General features: G+C 51.3%; 1 protein-coding gene across 3 annotated transcripts in view; it reads right to left on the bottom strand.

Moving 5' to 3' along the window:
* The window catches only part of COL6A2 (collagen type VI alpha 2 chain), a 74,456-nt gene extending 53,667 nt beyond the window's left edge, over positions 1 to 20,789 (bottom strand). Inside the window, exon 1 of one of the 3 annotated variants that reach the window (XM_075118194.1) lies at positions 20,628 to 20,789. The gene's annotated coding sequence lies outside the window, so the exon portion shown is untranslated. Of the gene's footprint in view, positions 1 to 3,420; positions 3,642 to 20,627 lie in introns of those variants that run through there. The other 2 variants (XM_048869578.2, XM_048869577.2) reach the window with 2 other exon arrangements.
* Between the last annotated feature and the right edge of the window lie 388 nt (positions 20,790 to 21,177).

Genomic DNA, 21,177 nt, shown 5'->3' with positions numbered 1-21,177 from the left:
TCTCAGCAGCCCCCGGGCCGAACGGTCATTTCTAGGCAAGAGAATCCGAGGTTCCCAGCAACAAAGACAGGTGAGGATTACAGCCCTGGAGGACGATGTTGCTGTGCAGTCTGGGGCCAGTCATTGGAGCACAGGCTGGATCAAGAATTAGCTGATTATCCCTGGGCCCCCCATGGCAATTTGCTGCCCCCTACTGGAGAAGCCAAGGAGGGGATGGGCATGGTGAGAGATTGCTGGAAGGGCGAGAGGCAGAGGGCTGCACTCGCTGAGTGGGGTGGGGAAGCTCCGCCAGCCACGGCCTCTTCTGCATCAGGAGGAATGATGCTACTGGAAGAGTAGGGCTGGCTTGGAGCTGCTGGTGTGTACCCAGAGCCCTCTCTCCTCTGTGCCCCCCAAGAGCCCCCGGGCAAACCACCTGGCGTTTGCAACCAGAGGTTTCCTCTGGGACTGGCCTGCTCCCATCAAGAGTCGCTGTATGAGCAGCAGTTAAAGCAGCCGGGGTCCTTACCCCATCTCAGCTCCCACCCACCCCTGCCCCATCTCCCGTGGTACCATTCCATCTGCTTCCCCCAGCCTCCCATGGGGGCAGCGTGTTCCCCAGGCCCACATGCCAACAGGACCGCCGGTCACTGGCTAGGCGCTGTCCCCTGCCTTCCCCCCGGATCCCGTGGAGGGTTCTCTGCTGAGTCCAGGATCCACATGGAGGTAGTGGGCAGTTGGGGAGGTGTGTGTGAGCGGGGGGAGTGGGGGACGACGGACGGACATACTGACCGTCCTCCAGGCAGCCCCGCAGACAGGTGCCCAGGGAAGGTCGTATTGCCTGGACAGTATTGCCTACTCTGGCCCGCGTAGGGCGTCCTGGGCAGCCTGGCATGATGGGGAGTGGCCTCCTACTGATCTCATGGGCCTGCGGGGGCTGAAGGAGTGACTCAGCAGAGTCCATGAGGGGACCCTCTCAGAGCTTCCCCCGACCTCCCCTCCTCCAGAGTCTGGGAGTCAGAAGTGTGATGTCCCTGCTGGTGATAGAGATAGGAGGGAGCAGCCCTGGGACTCGCCAGGCCTGGCTTCATGTCCACGCAGCGGACGCGGAAGGCCCCAGCCTGTGCTGTGACCCTCTCCCTGCACGTGGTTCAGACCTCACCTCAAGCGATCTATGGAGACTTGAGGGAGCGCGTGCAGGAGCGATGCACAGGAGCGAGCCCAGGAGCTCACCCATCCGCACCTGTCCTAGGTTGCTCTGTTTGTTTGCAGCACGCCCTAATGGCCAAGCAGTGGCCTGGCAAGGACAGTGGCCGTGCAGGAGACTGCTAGTTCTGCGCTTGCAGGCAGAATGGAAAGACACCTCTCCCTCCCCTGAACTCCTCCCCCACAAGTCTTGTTGCACATGGTGAGATCATTCAAATCATTTGTCCCTGCTGCCCTTTCCTACAACAGAAGGGAGACTCTGGCTGGTGGAGTGTGGAGTCCAGTGAAATGTGGTAGTAATCTCACAATGAGGGGTACAGATTCCCTCTGCTCACAGACCAGCGGGACACCAACCAGCAGACATGACAGACCTTCTGTCCCATCCTTGAGAGTGGAGACAGCCTGCAGATCCCCTAGCACACCAGAAGGGCCAGCTCAGTTCCCCAGAACCTCCCTGCATAGCCAGGGTCCCCCATGTCACTCTGGTCCACTCTCTCACCTGCTGATGCTCCCAGCTCTCACAGTTGGGTATCCCCATCTTGTGTACCTCCTACACTGAAGATCTACTTGGCATCCCTGAGGGAGTCCTGAGTATCTCACTTGCCTGAGGTGCCCCTAGCAGGCCTGAGCAAACCAGTCCCGGCCCCAGTGTCTGGGCTAACACTGTATGGAAGAAGCGGAGTTAATGCCATGAAATGTGTTTCGCCTACAGGAAGAGAGCTATTCCCATGTGCATCATCTCACCAATGGCAAATGTACAGTAATGTTTCACACTCCGTATTCCTGCTCGGAGAACCACCCAGGCCCATGGTTTTCATGGCAGTGGCTATGGGTTGTGTTGAGTGTGTGGAGAAGCAGGAATATGTGATCTCGGGGTACAACCCTGACACCTGTGCCTAGGTCTGCAGTCACAAAGGCAGCCTCCGCTCTAGCTCTGTCCAAGGCACTAGGGTTTCTTCTGAAAATCAAGTAAGATAAGACTAGGAGAAATCTGTGCCTCCATCTGTAAGAAATGCCCAGGCAGATGCCTGCCTTCTGCCCTCAGGCACACACAGGCCGGGCTCACTCAGGGCAGGTGCCAGTCGTTTCAGTGTGTGTCAAACAATCTGCTTAGATCTTTCCCTTAGTGCTCAGTTGTCGGTTCCCAGGCAGATCGCCCACTATAAAGGCTTCCCCTCCATTGCCTGGCACCCAGCTGTACCACGTCTATCCTACTGCAAACAACACAGGACTTCAACCAGCACAGATAGCACGGGAAGGAGGCGGCAAGAGGCCTGGAAATGTCATTTTGTGAGGGAGGAACAATCTCAGCCTGGTTGCCATTTTCACTTGTGCAGACACGGCACCTCTTCCAGGGCTGGCTTATACTGCCCTGTTAGCCACCGCCATCAGCGAACGGCTGGCATCACAGTACCAGCAACCCAGCCACATGCACAGCTCAAGTGGCGAGCATGAAATCAGAGTGCACTCCCTAAAACCACCAGCCCGAACAAAGCAAGTTATGCGCACTCTAGCAACAATCCTGAGCCCCGGTCAAATCCTGCCGGTTACCTCTTTGCAGAAAACAGGCACGCTGGTGAAATTCAGCAGAACAAAACACCCGATTTCTGTGGGGCGCAAAGAGGATCTTGTACTCGTGTGTGGTTGAAAGTCCAAGAGCCGCCCTTGGGTCTAATAATTCAGGCTTTGTAGCAGCATCAACATTCTGGTGCTGCTACAGTCGGCCAAGTTTGTCCCTCAGGTAACGCCGCTGGCTTCAGTGGAGTTACACTAGGGATTAATTTGGCCCAACAAGTTTTACAGTGACTGACTAGCCCCTTGGCCCTGATGCCTGAAACTTGAGTTCCTATACAAGGGACTGCAGACTGTAGAATCTCTCCCAAAAAGCTTTCCTTCAGAAAGCTACCTCATTAACAATTATTCTAATCCTAAGGGAGTTTGTTGCCCAAAACATCCACACATGTAAATCCCTGAACTATCGAGCAGCTCAGAGAGATAAGTGAAATATCCGTCTGTTTACTGTGGCTAGTCTCTGAAAGCAACAACATGCCTAAAAAGTCTCCTGTATCAATCGATCAAGAGTTCACAACAGCCAGCAGCACTGGATGGATTATACGCTCAAACACAACCTGGAGATAAAAAAGGTTAGTTTCCCTGTTCACGTCTGCAGCAGCTTCAAAAGAAGCAGGAAGATTTGTGGAGATATTAAATGGTGAAGCAGGAGTCTTTGCCTACCTGAAAACAAGACTGAAGTTTCCTCCAGAAAGTCAAATCGGGAAAATTCTTGGAATCTTTGTGTCAATAGGGCTTCTGCATCTTCCGTTGGAAGGGTTGGATTTCTTTTCTTAGAGTTTTTGGTGTCTATTTTTGATGAAGAGAAGGGATCAGTTGGGAGTGGCAGTGGCTTCTCCAGCCGAGAGCCTCTGTTCTCTGGCAAAAAAGAAACTGCCTACTTTATAATTCTCCTCCTTCAACTCGGTCTGTGACAGGGGCCAAAGACGTCCTTACTCCGAGTATCCACAGGGTGTCACTGCGCATCCATCGAAGCCCCACTAGGCGAGGCTGGGGAGAGGGAATCGCCCTCCAACCCCCACTCCTTTTCCTGGGGGGTGTCTGGAGTGGGGTGGGGGGGAAGTTGTAATGTTGCAGTTAGGAGATTTTTAAAAACAAAACGGAAGAGGAAATCATATTTTTCCAAGCACAGGAGCTGTCTCTGTGCCTGCCACATGGATTTCCACCACTCACTCATGTTACTCCTCTTCCCCCTGTTTGTAACCTATCTTGAGAAGAATGCATAAAATGGACGGGCACATTTCAAAACAGGATGGCCTCAGACTTCAGCTTCCCACAGACTTCACAAATATTCACCTCTTACTCAGGGACCCTGGCAACCTCCTGGCCAGGAAAACGGCCTGATCCAACCCCCATTAATGTCACTAATGCAAAGACAAACACAATAGGGTGAATGGCAGCGCCAGCGTCCCCGCATCGTCCTGTTCCCTCCCCACCCATGTACACTGCCCTGAACTGACCTCCCAGTCTAGGGGTGGGGGACCAGGTCACTCTCCAAACCCATTCAGCCCTTGGCCTCTCGGAGGGATCTGCCAGTCGCGGTGCTGGGTTTGTAGCCTGTGCGTAGCTCTCACAGGCTGCACCCCGTTGGGTTCCAAGTACAAGCCAGACCCGCCATTCCAATGAATACCCATGTTACTATTTGTTTTCCTAATCTGAATTTTGCTGCTTTTCTGCTATTGTAACTGCTCCATGCCCAATGTGCCCCATGCATTTCAGTTCAACAGGCTAGCAGTCCTGATTTACTGATGAGTCATTCACTCCGCAGTACTGGACATGGAAAAGCCACACATGGAAAAAGAGCCCTTGCATGTAATTTTCCAATTATTTTCCATATACTTATGTGGTTCTCAAACTGTGGTGTAGGGACTACCAAAGGTCACAGAGCCCTTCCTGGTGGTCCACGGAATGGAATATTTGAGAACCAAGCAGTGAGGTGGGCAGCTGGCTCATGATAAAGTCTTTCTTTCCCAGAATGCTCTGCAGAGTGGAAAACTTGGAGAACCCTGGAGGCAGGACTTAGGGTACAGTCATATATGGGCAGTTTCCTTTTGTGAAGCACATATGGTATGAAATGAAATATGCTTGAAATAATAATAAAAATAAGCAACAACAACAAGGAATGTGAATTTAGAATATAAATGTGCTACTCTAACTTTTCCAAAGCTGTAGAAATCTTGAGAAATTACAGAGTGGAAAAAGGGGGGAAAGAAGAAAAGAAAAGAAGTAAACCGCAAGATATAATTCATTCTATGGCATTCAGTAGTGGAAAACAGAAAGGAGAAAACATAAACATCCAAAATTTTCAAGGTTTTCAGTTTTCGAAAATTGCATCAAAATAAAAACTGTTTCAAATTTTTCCAGCAAAAATTGAAAGTTTAAGCCAAAACATTTCAGACGAATGAATCTTTCAACCAACTCTCGGATAGATTTTCATGACTCCCTACCCATCTGGTATCTGACTCATTAGATACCATAAGAAATATACTCAGTCCACACGTGTACAATGTAGGCCAAATTCTACTCTTGGGGTATGTCATCAGGATCCCAGCAAGGATAGTCAGGAACAAGGGTTAGAGCAGGGCCAAACCTGAGGCAGGGAGTAGTGGAGGAGTTCTTAGTCAGGTTCCAGGCTGGGGTCAATACCAAAGGTCAGAGGCCAAGTCAGGTTTCAGGGTTCAGCTTAGGAAGCAGAGTCCAAATCAAGCCAAGGTCAAAGTTCAAGACCAGAAGTGGTCATGACAGCTACAGGAGATCTGCACTGTTGTCTGGACACTTCCTGGAATGCCCCTTGGGTTTATATAGGGCAGGGAGCCAATCAGGAGCCATGAGGCCACTGCCTGTCAGACCCCTTGAGGTGGGACTTCCCATGATCTGTGTCCACAGTGGGTCAGAGGTAGTGGAGTGCAAGCTGGTTACAGCTGCTGCTAGGTGGCAGCTCTGCAGGTTCGAGACCCCGCCCCAGCCCTTACAATGCCTATGCTGCAATCACAGCTTTAATGTAGCCAGCTCAGGTACTGGAGCGGTGAAGCCACAGCGGCATGGTCTTCAGTACGGGTGGTACAAGCCTGCCTGGATCGTTGGTAATTACTTCAGGAGCTAGCCATGCTGCCGCAGCTTCACAGCTGGCTTCGGGCGGTCTATGTGAGCTGCAGTCACGCCCCAGGGCTGGAATGTAGACATACCCATTGGTGGAAAAGGGAAATCGTTTCATGGAGGTAAGTGCCATTACCCCAGATTCACAGCAGCGTGGCGGAGTGTGCAGCTTAGCATGGTACGTCTGTTCCATCACATTGTATGAGGGATGGCTTTGCCTAGATGCATTAGAAAATAAACGATAAATTACCCGGGACCCTCTTGAGAGCCCTGATCCTCACCGCTAGCCCAGCTCTGCTTCATCCTGTCATGCCCCTGGGCTGCTTGAAATTGTACTGGCTCCTAATGGCCCCCAGGGAGCTTTACCCAGCCAGCGCTACACCCTCTGGCCCTCAGAGTGTGCAGTCGTGCGGCTTTGCATGGTAGCAGTGAGATGACTTCGAAGCGCACTGTATATTTAAGTGTAGGATAGTATGCAAGTGTGCTGACGCTGGCCCTAGGGGCACAGAGTCACAGGACTGGAAGGACCTCGAGAGGTCGTCTAGCCCAGTCCCCTGCACTCATGGCAGGGCTAAGTATTATCAGTCTGTGCCTGACGGGTGTTTCTCAACCTGCTTTTAAAAATCTCCAATGATGGAGATTCCACAACCTCCCTGGGCAATTTATTCCAGGGCTTCACCACCCTGACAGTTAGGAAGTTTTTCCAAATGTCCAACCTAAACCTCCCTTGCTGCAAAGTAATCCCTTTGCTTTTTGTCCTGTCCTCAGAGGTTAAGAACATTTTTTCTCCCTCCTCCTTGTATCAACCTTTTATGTACTTGAAAACTGTTCTCATGTCCCCTCTCAGTCATCTCTTCTCCAGACTAAACAAACCCAGTTCTTTCAATCTTTCCTCACAGCTCATGTTTTCTAGACCTTTCATCATTTTTGTTGCTCTTCTCTGGACTTTCTCCAATTTGTCCACATCTTTCCTGAAATGTGGCACCCAGAACTGGACACAATACTCCAGTTGAGGCCTAATCAGCACAGAGCAGAGCGTAAGACCTACTTCCCGTGTCTTGCTTACAACACCCCTGCTAATACATCCAGGGGTGAAAGTAAGTCTAGGGACTTACCGGTACGGGGCTGGGCTGGGGCCGGCTCTGAACCCCGGAAGGGGCGGAGCCTTGGGTGGAAGGGGCGGGGCTGGGGGAGGTCAGAGCCAGCCCCGGCCCACCCTGTACCGGCAAGTGCCTCCTTCCCCCTCCCCGGGGTAACAGCGGCAGCCGAGGGCTCTGGCAGCGGTTTAAAGGGCCCTGGGCGGTAGCGGTGGCCGGAGCCCTGGGCCCTTTAAATCGTCCCCGGAGCCCCACCGCCGCTTCCCCAGGGCTCCAGCCACAGGGCTCCGGGGACGGGGCTCCGGCCGCCGCTACCGCCCTGGGCCCTTTAAATCGTCCCCGGAGCCTGCCGGAGCCCTGGGGAAGCGGCGACGGGGATGATTTAAAGGGCCCAGGGCTCAGCCGCCGCTACCGCCCCGGGCCCTTTACATCACCACCCCAGCCCCGTCGCCGCTACCCCAGGGCTCTGGCAGCAGTTTAAAGGGCTGGGGGCTCCAGCCGCTGCTGGGAGCTGCAGGCCCTTTAAATTACACCTGGGGAAGCCGATCCACCCCGGTACGCCGTACCGGCTTACTTTCACCTCTGAATACATCCCAGAATGATGTTTGCTTTTTTGGTAACAGTGTTACACTGTTGACTCATATTTAGCTTGTGATCCACTATGACCCCCAGATCCCTTTCCGCAGGACTCCTTGCTAGGCAGTCATTTCCCTTTTTGTATCTGTGCAACTGAATGAAGTACTTTGCATTTTTCCTTATTGAATTTCATCCTATTTACTTCAGACCATTTCTCCAGTTTGTCCAGATCATTTTGAATTTTAATCCTATCCTCCAAAGCACTTGCAACCCCTCCTAGCTTGGTATCGTCTGCAAACTTTGTAAGTGTACTCTCTATGCCATTATCTAAGATATTGAAGATATTGAACAGAACCAGACCCAGAACTGATCCCTGCGGGACTCGACATGTTATGCTCTTCCAGCATGACTGTGACCCACTGATAACTACTCTCTGGGAACGGTTTTCCAACTAGTTTTGCACCCATCTCTTAGTAGCTCCATCTAAGTTCCATTTTCCTACTTTGTCTATGAGAAGGTCATGTGAGACAGTATCAAAAGCTTTACTAAAGTCAAGATATACCATGTCTACTGCTTCCCCCTGTCCGCAAAGCTTGTTACCCTGTCAAAGAAAGCTATCAGGTTGGTTTGACACGATTTGTTCTTGACAAATCCATGCTGACTGTTACTTATCACCTTATTATCTTCTAGATGTTTGCAAACTGATTGCTTAAAAATTCATCAGCCAAATAACGAGGATTAGTCATGGTCCATTTTCTAAACACTGAAATTCCAGATAGAGACAGAAATGATGTTAACTGTCTCCTCATCATAAATCCGATGTGTCATTTGTTGCAGTGCTCTGCTCAGTGCCAACTCCTTGGGTCATAAAATAGACCCCTGAGAGACTGACATTGCCGTATAAACTCCAGCTGTGCAGCACCAAACACAACATGTACAGTCTGCACTGGAGCTGAACAGTTTTCAGTTTGCATAGGCTGTTTTCGCTAAATATTATCTGAAAAGCAAGTGTATTGGGATCAGGAAGATAGAGGGGGGGGAAAAACGGTTGAGGAGAAAACCTTTTTGTCATCTCTGGCCGCATATGGAAGGGACATAAACTCCTGAGCCAAACAAACTCCTTTTGAGGTTCAGAAATCTCATTATTGTGGTGGTGCTCCCAGACCCCCATCCTGGACCAAGCCCCTATTGTGCCAGGCATGGCCGAAACAGATGCTCCCTGCCCCAAAGAGCTCACAGTCTGAGAAATACCTGCCAAAGGGCTGCACCGGCCTCCCCGAAGCATCTACAAAAGCGGTTGAGCACAGCGACCATTGCACCTCCCTCACCCACGTTCAGGGCCGAGAGAGAAGGAGCGAGGGGTGATCCAGCTGGTAGAGTCCCAAAAGTTTCAGTAGGAGCATCCAGATGTGTGGGGCCTGGCTCCTTGTGTAACCCTTCTGCCAGGTGAAGCTGGCAGCAACCAGGGCCGGGTTCAGTATCTAGGGGTTCCTTTTCAACAATACAACACAGAACTGGCTTGAACCCCCACCCAGTAACCTGGGAAAATTACACACCACCCCTGGGTGCCTGAGAGGCAATCCTTCCCCACTCACAGGCACAGGGTCTGAGTGTAGCAAAGAAACTTTTAATGAAAGGAAGGAAATCACCCAACAATAATGAGGGGAAAATACCACAAGCAGGATTCATAAACCTAAAACTGTGAGCAGGATGCCCACCCCAGAGTGCACGAGGCAGTACCTTCCACCTCACGTTCTTGACTTCTACAGCCAAAAGTTCCTTTTTCCGTGCCCCCCTCTGCTCCCTCACCATACCCCACTCACCGTTGTTGTCCTTGGTCAGTGAGGATCCAGGGTTCAGAGATTCATCTGTGTGAGTTCACCTCCCACCCAGGGAAGAAGGCACCTGGCTTGCTCTGCCATCTGAGCACTTGCTTTGGCTGGCTGCTTGTCAGCTACCTTCTGCTGCCTCTCTGCTGTGACCTCCGCTGGTCAGCCTCTTAGTGATCGTCAGCTCTTAGCATTGCAGGCTAGGCAGAAATGCTGACCTACCACAAGTGAGTTCAGCTCTTTTGCACACTTAAAATAACAAAAGGCTCCTAATGAAGCCTATCTTTGAATAGTGGGGAGAAACAAGCTAAATCCAACCAAGGACCGTTAGGAGTCTACATCTCCTAGCTGAGATACCTATCCCCACTCCTCTTACTTTCACAGGGGTCTGGCATTCGAGCCCTTGGCTTAATGAGGTCCTTTCAGCTGAGGGTGACCCTCTCATTTGGGACAGGTTAAGCACAGTTCTGCTCCCCTTTATTCATACAATAAAGACAACACTGATAACAGCATTTCACTACCCCCACATTCAGTGATTTGTAACCCAATACCCGTCAAAGTTGGTTATTTTGAGCAACAGCGCTCTATCTGCTAGATATCTAGGCAGAGTAGGTGTGTTCATGTAAATACAATTTGCTCCTGAAGTCTCTCCCCCTCCCAGCTAGCTGTCAGGGGAGAGCTCATTCATACCCTGCTTACACTTGCATCGGCATGCCCCCCATTTGCTTTCTGACATAGGCAGGCAGCTGGCAGTGTCGTCCTTGGGAGGATGCTGCAGCCAATCTGCTTTTGGAGCCAGACCAGGGCTGTAAAGTCTAAAGCAGAACTCCACTAGGCATGTGACAAGAGGCCCTGAGCACGCAGACCTTGAATTTGCCCACTTCATGGGTGAGATCCTCATGGTGTGAAACCCCCTGGGGATTATGCATGGCTAATTTTAAAGAGACAGTACCATGATATACTATACCCTTTGTGAAGAGTGACTGCAAATGATTGCACCAGCTAGAAATTCATGTCCTTGGATTGACATTAATTTCATTGGGTGATCCCTGGTTCCTGTGTTACGTGAAGGAGTATATAGCACTTCCTTGTTTACTTTCTCCACAACAGTCATGATTTTATAGACCTCTGTCACATCCCCCTGAGTTGTCTCTTGTCCAAGTTCAACAGTCCCTTCCTTTTTAATCTCTGCTCCTATGGAAGCTGTACCATATCCTTTGTCTTTTTCCCCCCGCCCTTCTCTGTACTTTTTCCATTTCTAATATGTTTTTTCTTGAGATGGGGCGACCACATCTGCAAGCAATATTCAAGATGTGGGCGTACCATAGATTTATATAGCAGCGTTATAATATTTACTATCTTCTTATCTATCCCTTTCCTAACAATTCCCAACATTCTGTTGCTTTTTTGACTGCCGCTGCACATTGAGTGGATGTTTTCAGAGAACTATCCACAGTGACTCCAAGATCTCTTTCTTGAGTGGTTACAGCTCATTTAGACCCCATCATTTTGTATGTACAGTTGGGATTATGTTTTCCAATGTTCAATACTTTGCATTTATCAACATTGAATTTCAACTGCCATTTTGTTGCCTAGTCACCGAGTTCTGAGAGACCCTTTTGTAGCTCTTCACAGTCTGCCTGGGACTTAACTATCTTGAGTAGTTTTGTATCATCTGCAAATTTTGCCACCTCACTGTTCACCCCTTTTTCCAGATTATTTATGAATATGTTGAACAGCACTGGTCCCAGTACAGACCCCCTGGGGGATACCGCTATTTACCCCTCTCCATTCTGAAAACTGACCATTTATTCCTACCCTTTGTTTTCTGACTTTTAACCAGTTACTGATCCAGAAGAGGACCTTCCCTGTTATCCCATGCCAGCTTACTTTGCTTAAGAGCCTTTCGTGAGGGACCTTGTCAAAGGCTTTCTGAAAATCTAAGTACACTGTAGCCACTGGATCCCCCTTGTCCACATGCTTGTTGAACCTCTCAGAGAATTTAATAGGTTGGTGAGGCATGATTTCCCTTGACAAAAGCTGTGTTGACTCTTCTCCAGAAAATCGTTTCCATCTATGTGTCCGATAACTCTGTTTTTTTACTATACTTTCAATCAATTTGCCTGGAAATGAAGTGAGGCTTACCAGCCGGTAATTACTGGGATTGTCTCTGGAGCCTTTTTTAAAAATCGGCATTACACTAGTCTTCTGGTAGCTGCTTTAAGTGACAGGTAATTGTCTTTGCCTCAGCATGACTGTTAGAGGCTGGCTCTATGGTTTCTCCCTTTCTCCCTCTCTGTCCCTGAACTGGAGATGTTGATAATAACGTTGTGAGGGGCACTGTGATGATCTAATAATGGAGCTTTCATAGAATCATAGAATATCAAGGTTGGAAGGGACCTCGGGAGGTCATCTAGTCCAACCCCCTGCTCAAAGCAGGACCAACACGAACTAAATCATCCCAGCCAGGGCTTTGTCAAGCCTGACCTTAAAAATATCTAAGGAAGGAGATTCTACCACCTCCCTAGGTAACGCATTCCAGTGTTTCACCACCCTCCTAGTGAAAAAGTTTTTCCTAATATCCAACCTAAACCTCCCCCACTGCAACGTGAGACCATTACTCCTTGTTCTGTCATTAGCTACCACTGAGAACAGTCTAGATCCATCCTCTTTGGCACCCCCTTTCAGGTAGCTGAAAGCAGCTATCAAATCCCCCCTCATTCTTCTCTTCCGCAGACAAAACAATCCCAGTTCCCTCAGCCTCTCCTCATAACTCATGTGTTCCAGACCCCTAATCATTTTTGTTGCCCTCCGCTGGACTCTTTCCAATTTTTCCACATCCTTCTTGTAGTGGGAGGCCCAAAACTCGATGCAATACTGCAGATGTGGCCTCACCAGAGCCGAATAGAGGGGAACGATCACGTCCCTCGATCTGCTGGCAATGCTCCTACTAATGCAGCCCAAAATGCCATTGGCCTTCTTGGCAACAAGGGCACACTGTTGACTCATATCCAGCTTCTCGTCCACTGTCACCCCTAGGTCCTTTTCTGCAGAACTGCTGCCTAGCCATTTGGTCCCTAGTCTGTAGCGGTGCATTGGATTCTTCCATCCTAAGTGCAGGACTCTGCACTTGTTCTTGTTGAACCTCATCAGATTTCTTTTGGCCCAATCCTCCAATTTGTCTAGGTCACTCTGGACCCTATCCCTACCCTCTGGCGTATCTACCTCTCCCCCCAGCTTAGTGTCATCCACGAACTTGCTGAGGGTGCGATCTATCCCATCATCCAGATCATTAATAAAGATGTTGTACAAAATTGGCCACAGGACCGACCCCTGGGGCGCTCCGCTTGATACCGACTGCCAACTAGACATCGAGCCATTGACCCGTTGAGCCTGACAATCTAGCCAGCTTTTTCTAAAAAATCAAGTTCCTTGCTCTTTGGTATTTGGGCTGACTTTTCTGCTAACACCTTTGACTTTGCATAGGTTGGGCTTGACATGAACGAGTCACAGCTGTTAGCTGTTAGTCATTCATCTGCATTCCCATGGTAAGTAACGTGATTTATGAAGCATTATTATGTTGTTACTCAAGAGGCTGGGTAACTGCTGAGTTTTTTCTTAAAATTGAGCAGCAGCCCCGCAATACAAATTAATCTTTCCTGTTTAACTCAAATAGGTCTGCCCCAGGGATGGGGACCAGGAATCTCATGTGATTTCAGTGGTTCCATTGCACACACTGTGGTTACTCTGCACTCTACTTCAGTATCCATGTACTAGGAAATTCACTGTGCGTTGGTGCATTTTCAATAGCATGCACTGCTCCGTTGCAGGGCCTTGCTTGATAAATGTATATTAAGAGACCCAACAAAAGGTGTAGTCTTTGCATTATCAGAGCAGTCTCCCCTGCCTATATGCCGAGGAATGGAGTTTGCTTTCATGGTTTTTTGCAGGTGTCTGAAATCCCTGTTGTTTCTAGGTCAACCTGGAAGCACTGCAACCATCTCTCCCAACTTCCCTCACACGTTCTGTGCCAAAGTGGGAATTTTCGGTAATATCTTTAGAAATTCTTCGCATGCCTCAGTTTCCCCCTGCACTTTGCATTGTCTTGGGGCAGGGCAAGACATGGGGCCTGGGTGTCCCCCTCTCAGAAGGGAAGCTGAGCAGAGACCCCAGCTCAAGAACAAAGGACTGAGACCCGTGTCCAGCAGAGGAGAAGTGTCGAAGTTGACTGCTCTCCCCTGGGATTGACTGGGGCGGGGTCAGAGAGAGACAGAGCATGAAATGGAGTCATTATAGCTTGGCTGCTGAATGGTGCTGGATTGGCCAGAATGGACTATGCTTGAACTTTTATTTCTCTGTGCTAACCTACGGACTGCCAGGGTTGACTAATAAACCCTGCTCTGTTTTAAAAACACTGTGGCTGCAAATACTAGTGGCAAGGCAAATGCTGGCGGGGGTGCCTGACAAGCGTACGGGTCTCATGGGAGAATAACATGAGCGGAAAGGAGTCCAGGAGAGCTGGCTGTATTTTAAAGAATCTTTATTGAAGTTACAGGGACAAACCATCCTGATGTGTAGAAAGAATAGTAAATATGGCAGGCGACCAGCTTGGCTTAACAGTGAAATCCTTGCTGATCTTGAACACAAAAAAGAAGCTTACAAGAAGTGGAAGATTGGACAAATGACCAGGGAAGAGTATAAAAATATTGCTCGGGGATGCAGGAGTGAAATCAGGAAGGCCAAATCACTCCTGGAGTTGCAGCTAGCAAGAGATGTTAAGAGTAACAAGAAGGGTTTCTTCAGGTATGTTAGCAACAAGAAGAAAGTCAAGGAAAGTGTGGGCACCTTACTGAATGAGGGAGGCAACCTAGTGACAGAGGATGTGGAAAAAGCTAATGTACTCACTGCTTTTTTTGCCTCTGTCTTCACGAACAAGGTCAGCTCCCAGACTACTGCACTGGGCAGCGCAGCATGGGGAGGAGGTGACCAGCCCTCTGTGGAGAAAGAAGTGGTTCGGGACTATTTAGAAAAGTTGGATGTGCACAAGTCCATGGGGCCGGATGCGCTGCATCCGAGAGTGCTAAAGGAGTTGGCGGATCATAGAATCATAGAATCATAGAATATCAGGGTTGGAAGGGACCCCAGAAGGTCATCTAGTCCAACCCCCTGCTCAAAGCAGGACCAATTCCCAGTTAAATCATCCCAGCCAGGGCTTTGTCAAGCCTGACCTTAAAAACCTCTAAGGAAGGAGATTCTACCACCTCCCTAGGTAACGCATTCCAGTGTTTCACCACCCTCCTACTGAAAAAGTTTTTCCTAATATCCAATCTAAACCTCCCCCACTGCAACTTGAGACGATTACTCCTCGTTCTGTCATCCGCTACCATTGAGAACAGTCTAGAGCCATCCTCTTTGGAACCCCCTTTCAGGTAGTTGAAAGCAGCTATCAAATCCCCCCTCATTCTTCTCTTCTGCAGGCTAAACAATCCCAGCTCCCTCAGCCTCTCCTCATAACTCATGTGTTCCAGTCCCCTAATCATTTTTGTTGCCCTTCGCTGGACTCTCTCCAATTTATCCACATCCTTCTTGAAGTGTGGGGCCCAAAACTGGACACAGTACTCCAGATGAGGCCTCACCAATGTCGAATAGAGGGGAACGATCACGTCCCTCGATCTGCTCGCTATGCCCCTACCTATACATCCCAAAATGCCATTGGCCTTCTTGGCAACAAGGGCACACTGCTGACTCATATCCAGCTTCTCGTCCACTGTCACCCCTAGGTCCTTTTCCGCAGAACTGCTGCCTAGCCATTCGGTCCCTAGTCTGTAGCTGTGCATTGGGTTCTTCCGTCCTAAGTGCAGGACCCTGCACTTATCCTTATTGAACCTCATCAGATTTCTTTTGGCCCAATCCTCCAATTTGTCTAGGTCTTTCTGTATCCTATCCCTGCCCTCCAGCGTATCTACCACTCCTCCCAGTTTAGTATCATCCGCAAATTTGCTGAGAGTGCAATCCACACCATCCTCCAGATCATTTATCATTTTTGGATGTGATTGCAGAGCCATTGGCCATTATCTTTGAAAACTCATGGCGATCCGGGGAAGTCCCGGACGACTGGAAAAAGGCTAATGTAGTGCCCATCTTTAAAAAAGGGAAGAAGGAGGATCCTGGGAACTACAGGCCAGTCAGCCTCACCTCAGTCCCTGGAAAAGTCATGGAGCAGGTCCTCAAGGAATCAATTCTGAAGCACTTAGAGGAGAGGAAAGTGATCAGGAACAGTCAGCATGGATTCACCAAGGGCAAGTCATGCCTGACTAATCTAATTGCCTTCTATGACGAGATAACTGGCTCTGTGGATGAGGGGAAAGCGGTGGATGTGTTGTTCCTTGACTTTAGGAAAGCTTTTGGTACGGTCTCCCACAGTATTCTTGCCGGCAAGTTAAAGAAGTATGGGCTGGATGAATGGACTGTAAGGTGGATAGAAAGTTGGCTAGATTGTTGGGCTCAACGGGTAGTGATCAATGGCTCCATGTCTAGTTGGCAGCCGGTATCAAGTGGAGTGCCCCAAGGGTCGGTCCTCGGGCCGGGTTTTATTCAATATCTTCATAAGTGATCTGGAGTACGGTGTGGATTGCACCCTCAGCAAGTTTGCACATGACACTAAACTGGGAGAAGAGGTAGATATGCTGGAGGGTAGGGATAGGATACAGAGGGACCTAGAAAAATTAGAGGATTGGGCGAAAAGAAATCTAATGAGGTTCAACAAAGACAAGTGCAGAGTCCCGCACTTAGGACGGAAGAATCCAATGCACCGCTACAGACTAGGGACCGAATGGCTCGGCAGCAGTTCTGCAGAAAAGGACCTATGGATTACAGTGGATGAGAAGCTGGATATGAGTCAGCAGTGTGCCCTTGTTGCCAAGAAGGCCAATGGCATTTTGGGATGTATACGTAGGGGCATTGCCAGCAGATCGAGGGACGTGATCGTTCCCCTCTATTTAACTTTGGTGAGGCCTCATCTGGAGTACTGTGTCCAGTTTTGGGCCCCACACTACAAGAAGGATGTGGATAAATTGGAGAGAGTCCAGCGAAGGGCAACAAAAATGATTAGGGGACTGGAACACATGACTTATGAGGAGAGGCTGAGGGAACTGGGATTGTTTAGTCTGCGGAAGAGAAGAGTGGGGGGGGATTTGATAGCTGCTTTCAACTACCTGAAAGGGGGTTCCAAAGAGGATGGCTCTAGACTGTTCTCAGTGGTAGCAGAACAAGGAGCAATGGTCTCAAGTTGCAGTGCGGGAGGTTTAGATTGGATATTAGGAAAAACTTTTTCAGTAGGAGGGTGGTGAAACACTGGAATGGGTTACCTAGGGAGATGGTAGAATCTCCTTCCTTAGATATTTTTAAGGTCAGGCTTGACAAAGCCGTGGCTGGGATGATTTAGTTGAGGATTGGTCCTGTTTTGAGCAGGGGGATGGACTAGATGATCTCCTGAGGTCCCTTCCAACCCTTATATTCTATGATTCTATGAGCAGAGTCTGGCTCAGTGGGACTCGCTGGGCACCGCTTACCGGGTGAAGCAGGAGGGCTGGGGCCCAGAGGCTCAGTCTAGGAGGCGGTGAGACTGCATGGCCTACCCTGAAAGAAGAGTGGGATCCCTTGGGGGGTCTGGCACACTAATGGGGTTCCCCCAGAGACCATTTAAAAGCTGGGGCGTAGCACAGATCCTGTGGATCCGAGACAGGGTCGCCTTCAGACTGAGGGATGCAGGTGGTTACATTTGCTCCAGGCTTGCGCAAGATTTAGCTTGCCCCGGAGACCATGCAGGAAGGGGTCGACTGTTACAACAGTAATAACAAGCCTTGGCCTGACTGAGCACTTTTCAGCGGCAGGTTCCCGGGTGCTCCGAAGTAGGGCTGTCACAGGGTCCACTCGCTGCTCGTGGCGCCTCCTCCTGGCTGTCCTGGGGGCGAGCAGCATTCCTCCAGCAGTGTCTCTCCCCTCGTCCTCTCGCTGTTTGCTGCTCCAGGGGCTCCCTCTCCCTCCAGCCCGGCCACCACAGGTGTTTCCCCTTCATGGAGGGTGTCAAAATCTCTCTGTACACAATGGCAGTCCTCCTGTTACAGCTCCGAGCGTCCCACCCTCCCGGGGCTGGCAGGGGGATGCGGGGCTGCCCTTTCCCCCAGGTTCCAGCTCAGGGGCCCCCGGTCTGCAGCCACTGCCGGTGTCGGGGGGCTCTTGGCCCACCACTGACACTTATCAGGGTGTTTTAGTCAGCCCTCTCGCAGTACCAAAGGAAGGGGAATGGCCAATGAGAAATCAATCGCCTGAGACCAACAGTCGCCGGGGGCAATGGGGAGAGCCCAATGATTCAAGTCAGCCTGATTGACAGGGTGGGCAGGCCAATGAGGGAATCAGGAGCGCGGGGTCCCATCCTCTGTATGAGCTGGAGCTGCTGAGCTGGGGTAGGGCAGAGTTAAGGGGAGAGCAGCAGCCTGAGCTGGGCTGAAGGAGCAGCAATCAGAGCTAGCCGGGCCAGAGCCAGAGCTGGGCTTGGGGCAGGGCTGGGCTGGGGGCGGTGCCGGAGGAGCCAGGGCTGGGCTGGGCAGAGCAGCAGCGAGGTGCCCGAGGACGCAGAGTGGAGCTGGAGCTGGGGCAGTGCGGGCCGGCTGCATGGACAAGCAACCAGGGCCAAGCTGCAGCGGGGAGCCGCGGGCCTGGAGCTGGGGGCAGAACCTGCTGTGCCAGAAGTGACCCTGGAGCCGAGCACGGTGAGCGGACGAGAGAGCAAGGGGGGCTCTGGGCCAAGGGCCCAGCACAGGGAGATGTCTCTGGACAAGGGGTCTGGCAGGCCGGACTCGGAGGCGGGTCGTGACCTGACCGGGGGGCGATGCTGGGGAGAAGGGTCCTGCCACCTCGCGCCTGAGGGCGAGTGGCCACCGCCAGAGCAGTGAGGAATGGACTGTGGGTTTCCCTCACATCCCAGAGGCAGCTGGTTGTGGCGTCCTCGCGCCACAGAGCGGGGTGACCGGTTTTCCTTTAAACTTCCCCATTTTCCCCTTATTTTTTTTCCTGGTTGCTGGTTAATAAATTGTGTTTGGCTTGAACTCAATGCACTGATCAGTGGGCCCGGGAGGCGTCTGGTGCAGAGAGAGCACCTGGAGTGGGGACACCATAGCCACTGGCACAAGAGACCATGACAAGCCTGGGGGGTTCGAGACCCCAGGACTCTTGGGCCCAGCCTTGTCGGGGTTATGAGGACTCCGCCCCACAGGAGAGTAGAAGGGGGGCCCACGAGGTCAGGCAGGGTAAAGGGAGTGGGAGCGAGGACTCAGATCCTTTCGCTAGCCCACCCCACCGGGGTAGCGTATAAGCCAGGAAAGTTCTCCACAATAGCGGACTAATCTGTTGCTTACACCTCCACTGTCCTACCTTGCTGCTTCCCTCCTAAGCCCTTTCCTGGCTTCCTCCCAACTCCCTCCTCCCAGAGAGTGACTGCAGCCTGCTTCCCTGCAGCCTTCTCAGCTCCTGGGCTTCACCCAGCCCGCTCCTGCCTCGCTGAGCTGCAAACCTGGCTCCGCTTCCAGGTGCAGCCTGGGGAGCTAATTGGCCGTGCGGACACCTTAAGCCTTTCAAGCCCGGTGTGGGGTGGACACCCCGTCACAAGGGTGGATAGCATTGTGCACCGAGGTATGTGAGGCACGCCACAAAGTGAAGAGAATTGCCCACGGTCAGCCAGCAGCTGAGGTCGAAGAAAAACGTAGGTCTTCAGTTGTCCCATCTAGTGTCCTACACACCAGACCACGCCACCTCCCTGATCTCCATGCCAAGCCAAGGGCCACAGTCTGCTGTGCAGGATGCAGGAAACCCCCAAAGGCCCCAGATACATCGTTCCTGCTGCGTGGTCCACCCGGCCACTAGACACTGTGGAAGCCCTTTCAGACGGGGGGCTCTGTGGGCACAGGCTGGGCAGGAGTCAGAGCTCAGCCAAGTGTGTCTGAGTGGAAATCTGCATGGATATTTCCGCTGGGCATGCCCCAGAGGGAGGGTCCTGGAGCAGGGTCACCAGGAACAGTGCAGAGTCACTGGGGGTTGCCTGGATGCTCCTGACCCTAGATGAAGGCGAGGCCTCCTGCTGGGGGTGTGTGTGTGCGTGTGTCACAAATTCCACCCCCCCCCCCCCGGCAGAATGATTCAGGGCACATCTGCCGGGGAGCTCATGGAGTCACCTGCCTGCTTGGGGGGGTTGTGCGGGTGCAGGGTTGGAGTTCCCACCTTCGCTGTGTGGCTGTGAAATTGGGTACTGTGGGGAAGGCAGAGCTGACCCAGTGCACGCTGTCAGATCTAGGCACAGATCAGTTAGTCCAGTCACAAGGAGCAGCTGTCAGCAGAGCCTGGCCCAGGGCCTTTGCCAAGGAGTATTCACACAATTTTAACAAAAATTTTCTATCACTCCTCCCCCCTCCTTCTCCCTCAGTATCTCACCTCCCTTCCCAGTTAGTCCTTAGCTGTAAAGAATGCACCTGTAGTAACACTGATATTCTCCACAGTCTCACCCAGCAGAGGAATTCATTCAGAAATGGCAGCTTTAAACATAGGCCTGGATTCTGGTTCCCCACCTTGAGCCTCCCAGATTCAGGAGGTAGCCAGACAGTCCTCACTGTAAGCTAGAGCAGCCCCAGGGCTACTCTAACCTCTTCTGCCTGCACAGCTTCCTATGTAGCTGGCAAGCAGCCCAGAATAGCTGGAGTGCAGTGTGCCGCGGCCACACCTCCCCCTCCCCTTCTCAGCTAAGCCCTGGGCCTCTGATGGAGGCTGGCGTAGGTCTGTTGTGCCAACCTTACACCACCAGAGAACTTCCCTTTGCTGTGATTACTCCCTGATTCTGTAGCTTCTCTACACCCCAGAGTTATCATCTATGGGCTGCGGAAGAGCCCTTAACCTTTCTACTATACTGATACGTCAGTAGTTACTTGAGTGGTGATACAGGTGTTAAGAGGGTTGGCTGGGCCCCAGTCAGAGACCTGGGTCAGTTCCCTGCTCTGCCACGGACTTTCAGTGTGACCTTGGGCCAGGCACTTGGCCTCTCTGTGCCTCAGTTCCCCTCTGTCCAATGGGGATAACAGCCCTTCCCTGCAGAACGGGGGGCGAGGGGGGGTGAGGGTAAATCCGGGAAAGACTGTGAGCTGCTCATGTACCATGGTGTTGTGGGCCAGATAAGCACCTTAGAGACATAGAAGGGATTTAAATTCTCAAAATCTGCTCTCCTTACCTTCCTAACTGGGAAGACTGGAGCTGGAGGCCAGTGGAGTTCAACAGTGGGAGGAGAGAAGCAAAATCTGCTCTGAATCCAGAAATATGCATCCATTGCCCAAAAGATGAAACCAGATTAATACCCAGGATCTCTGCCCTTGCCTGGCAGTAAATCACTGGATCCCCTCACTGCCGGCATGGAAACAGTTCCTCCCCAAAGGAATTTCTTAGAACAACAGGGTTGGAATGGGAGTGGGACCGCCCCGTACGTACGGCTCGGGCTGGGCGTGCACACTGGCAGTAGAACTCCTGCAGTTAGGGACTGGCGCACACCCTCCGCACAGCTCCATACACGCTGCACCGCATGGGCCCAGCCTTTCCAGAGCAGCCCAGGCTCCCTGCAAGTCCACCTGGAAAATGCTCATTTACTGCAGCCCAGGGCTGTGAGAGGTTTCTCCACCCCTCTCTCAGGCCAGGAAATAAACATGAAGCAGCCATCAAAAGCAATTGTTTGACTGGTCTAGCCTGGGTCATTTTGGCGCCGGACCTGATAAGAGGGACGAGGTGAA

Source organism: Caretta caretta, chromosome 11, assembly GCF_965140235.1.
Source record: "Caretta caretta isolate rCarCar2 chromosome 11, rCarCar1.hap1, whole genome shotgun sequence".
In the NCBI taxonomy this organism is placed as follows: domain Eukaryota; kingdom Metazoa; phylum Chordata; order Testudines; family Cheloniidae; genus Caretta; species Caretta caretta.
Note: the sequence above shows the minus strand (reverse complement) of the source record. Positions and strands in the feature narration are given on the sequence as shown.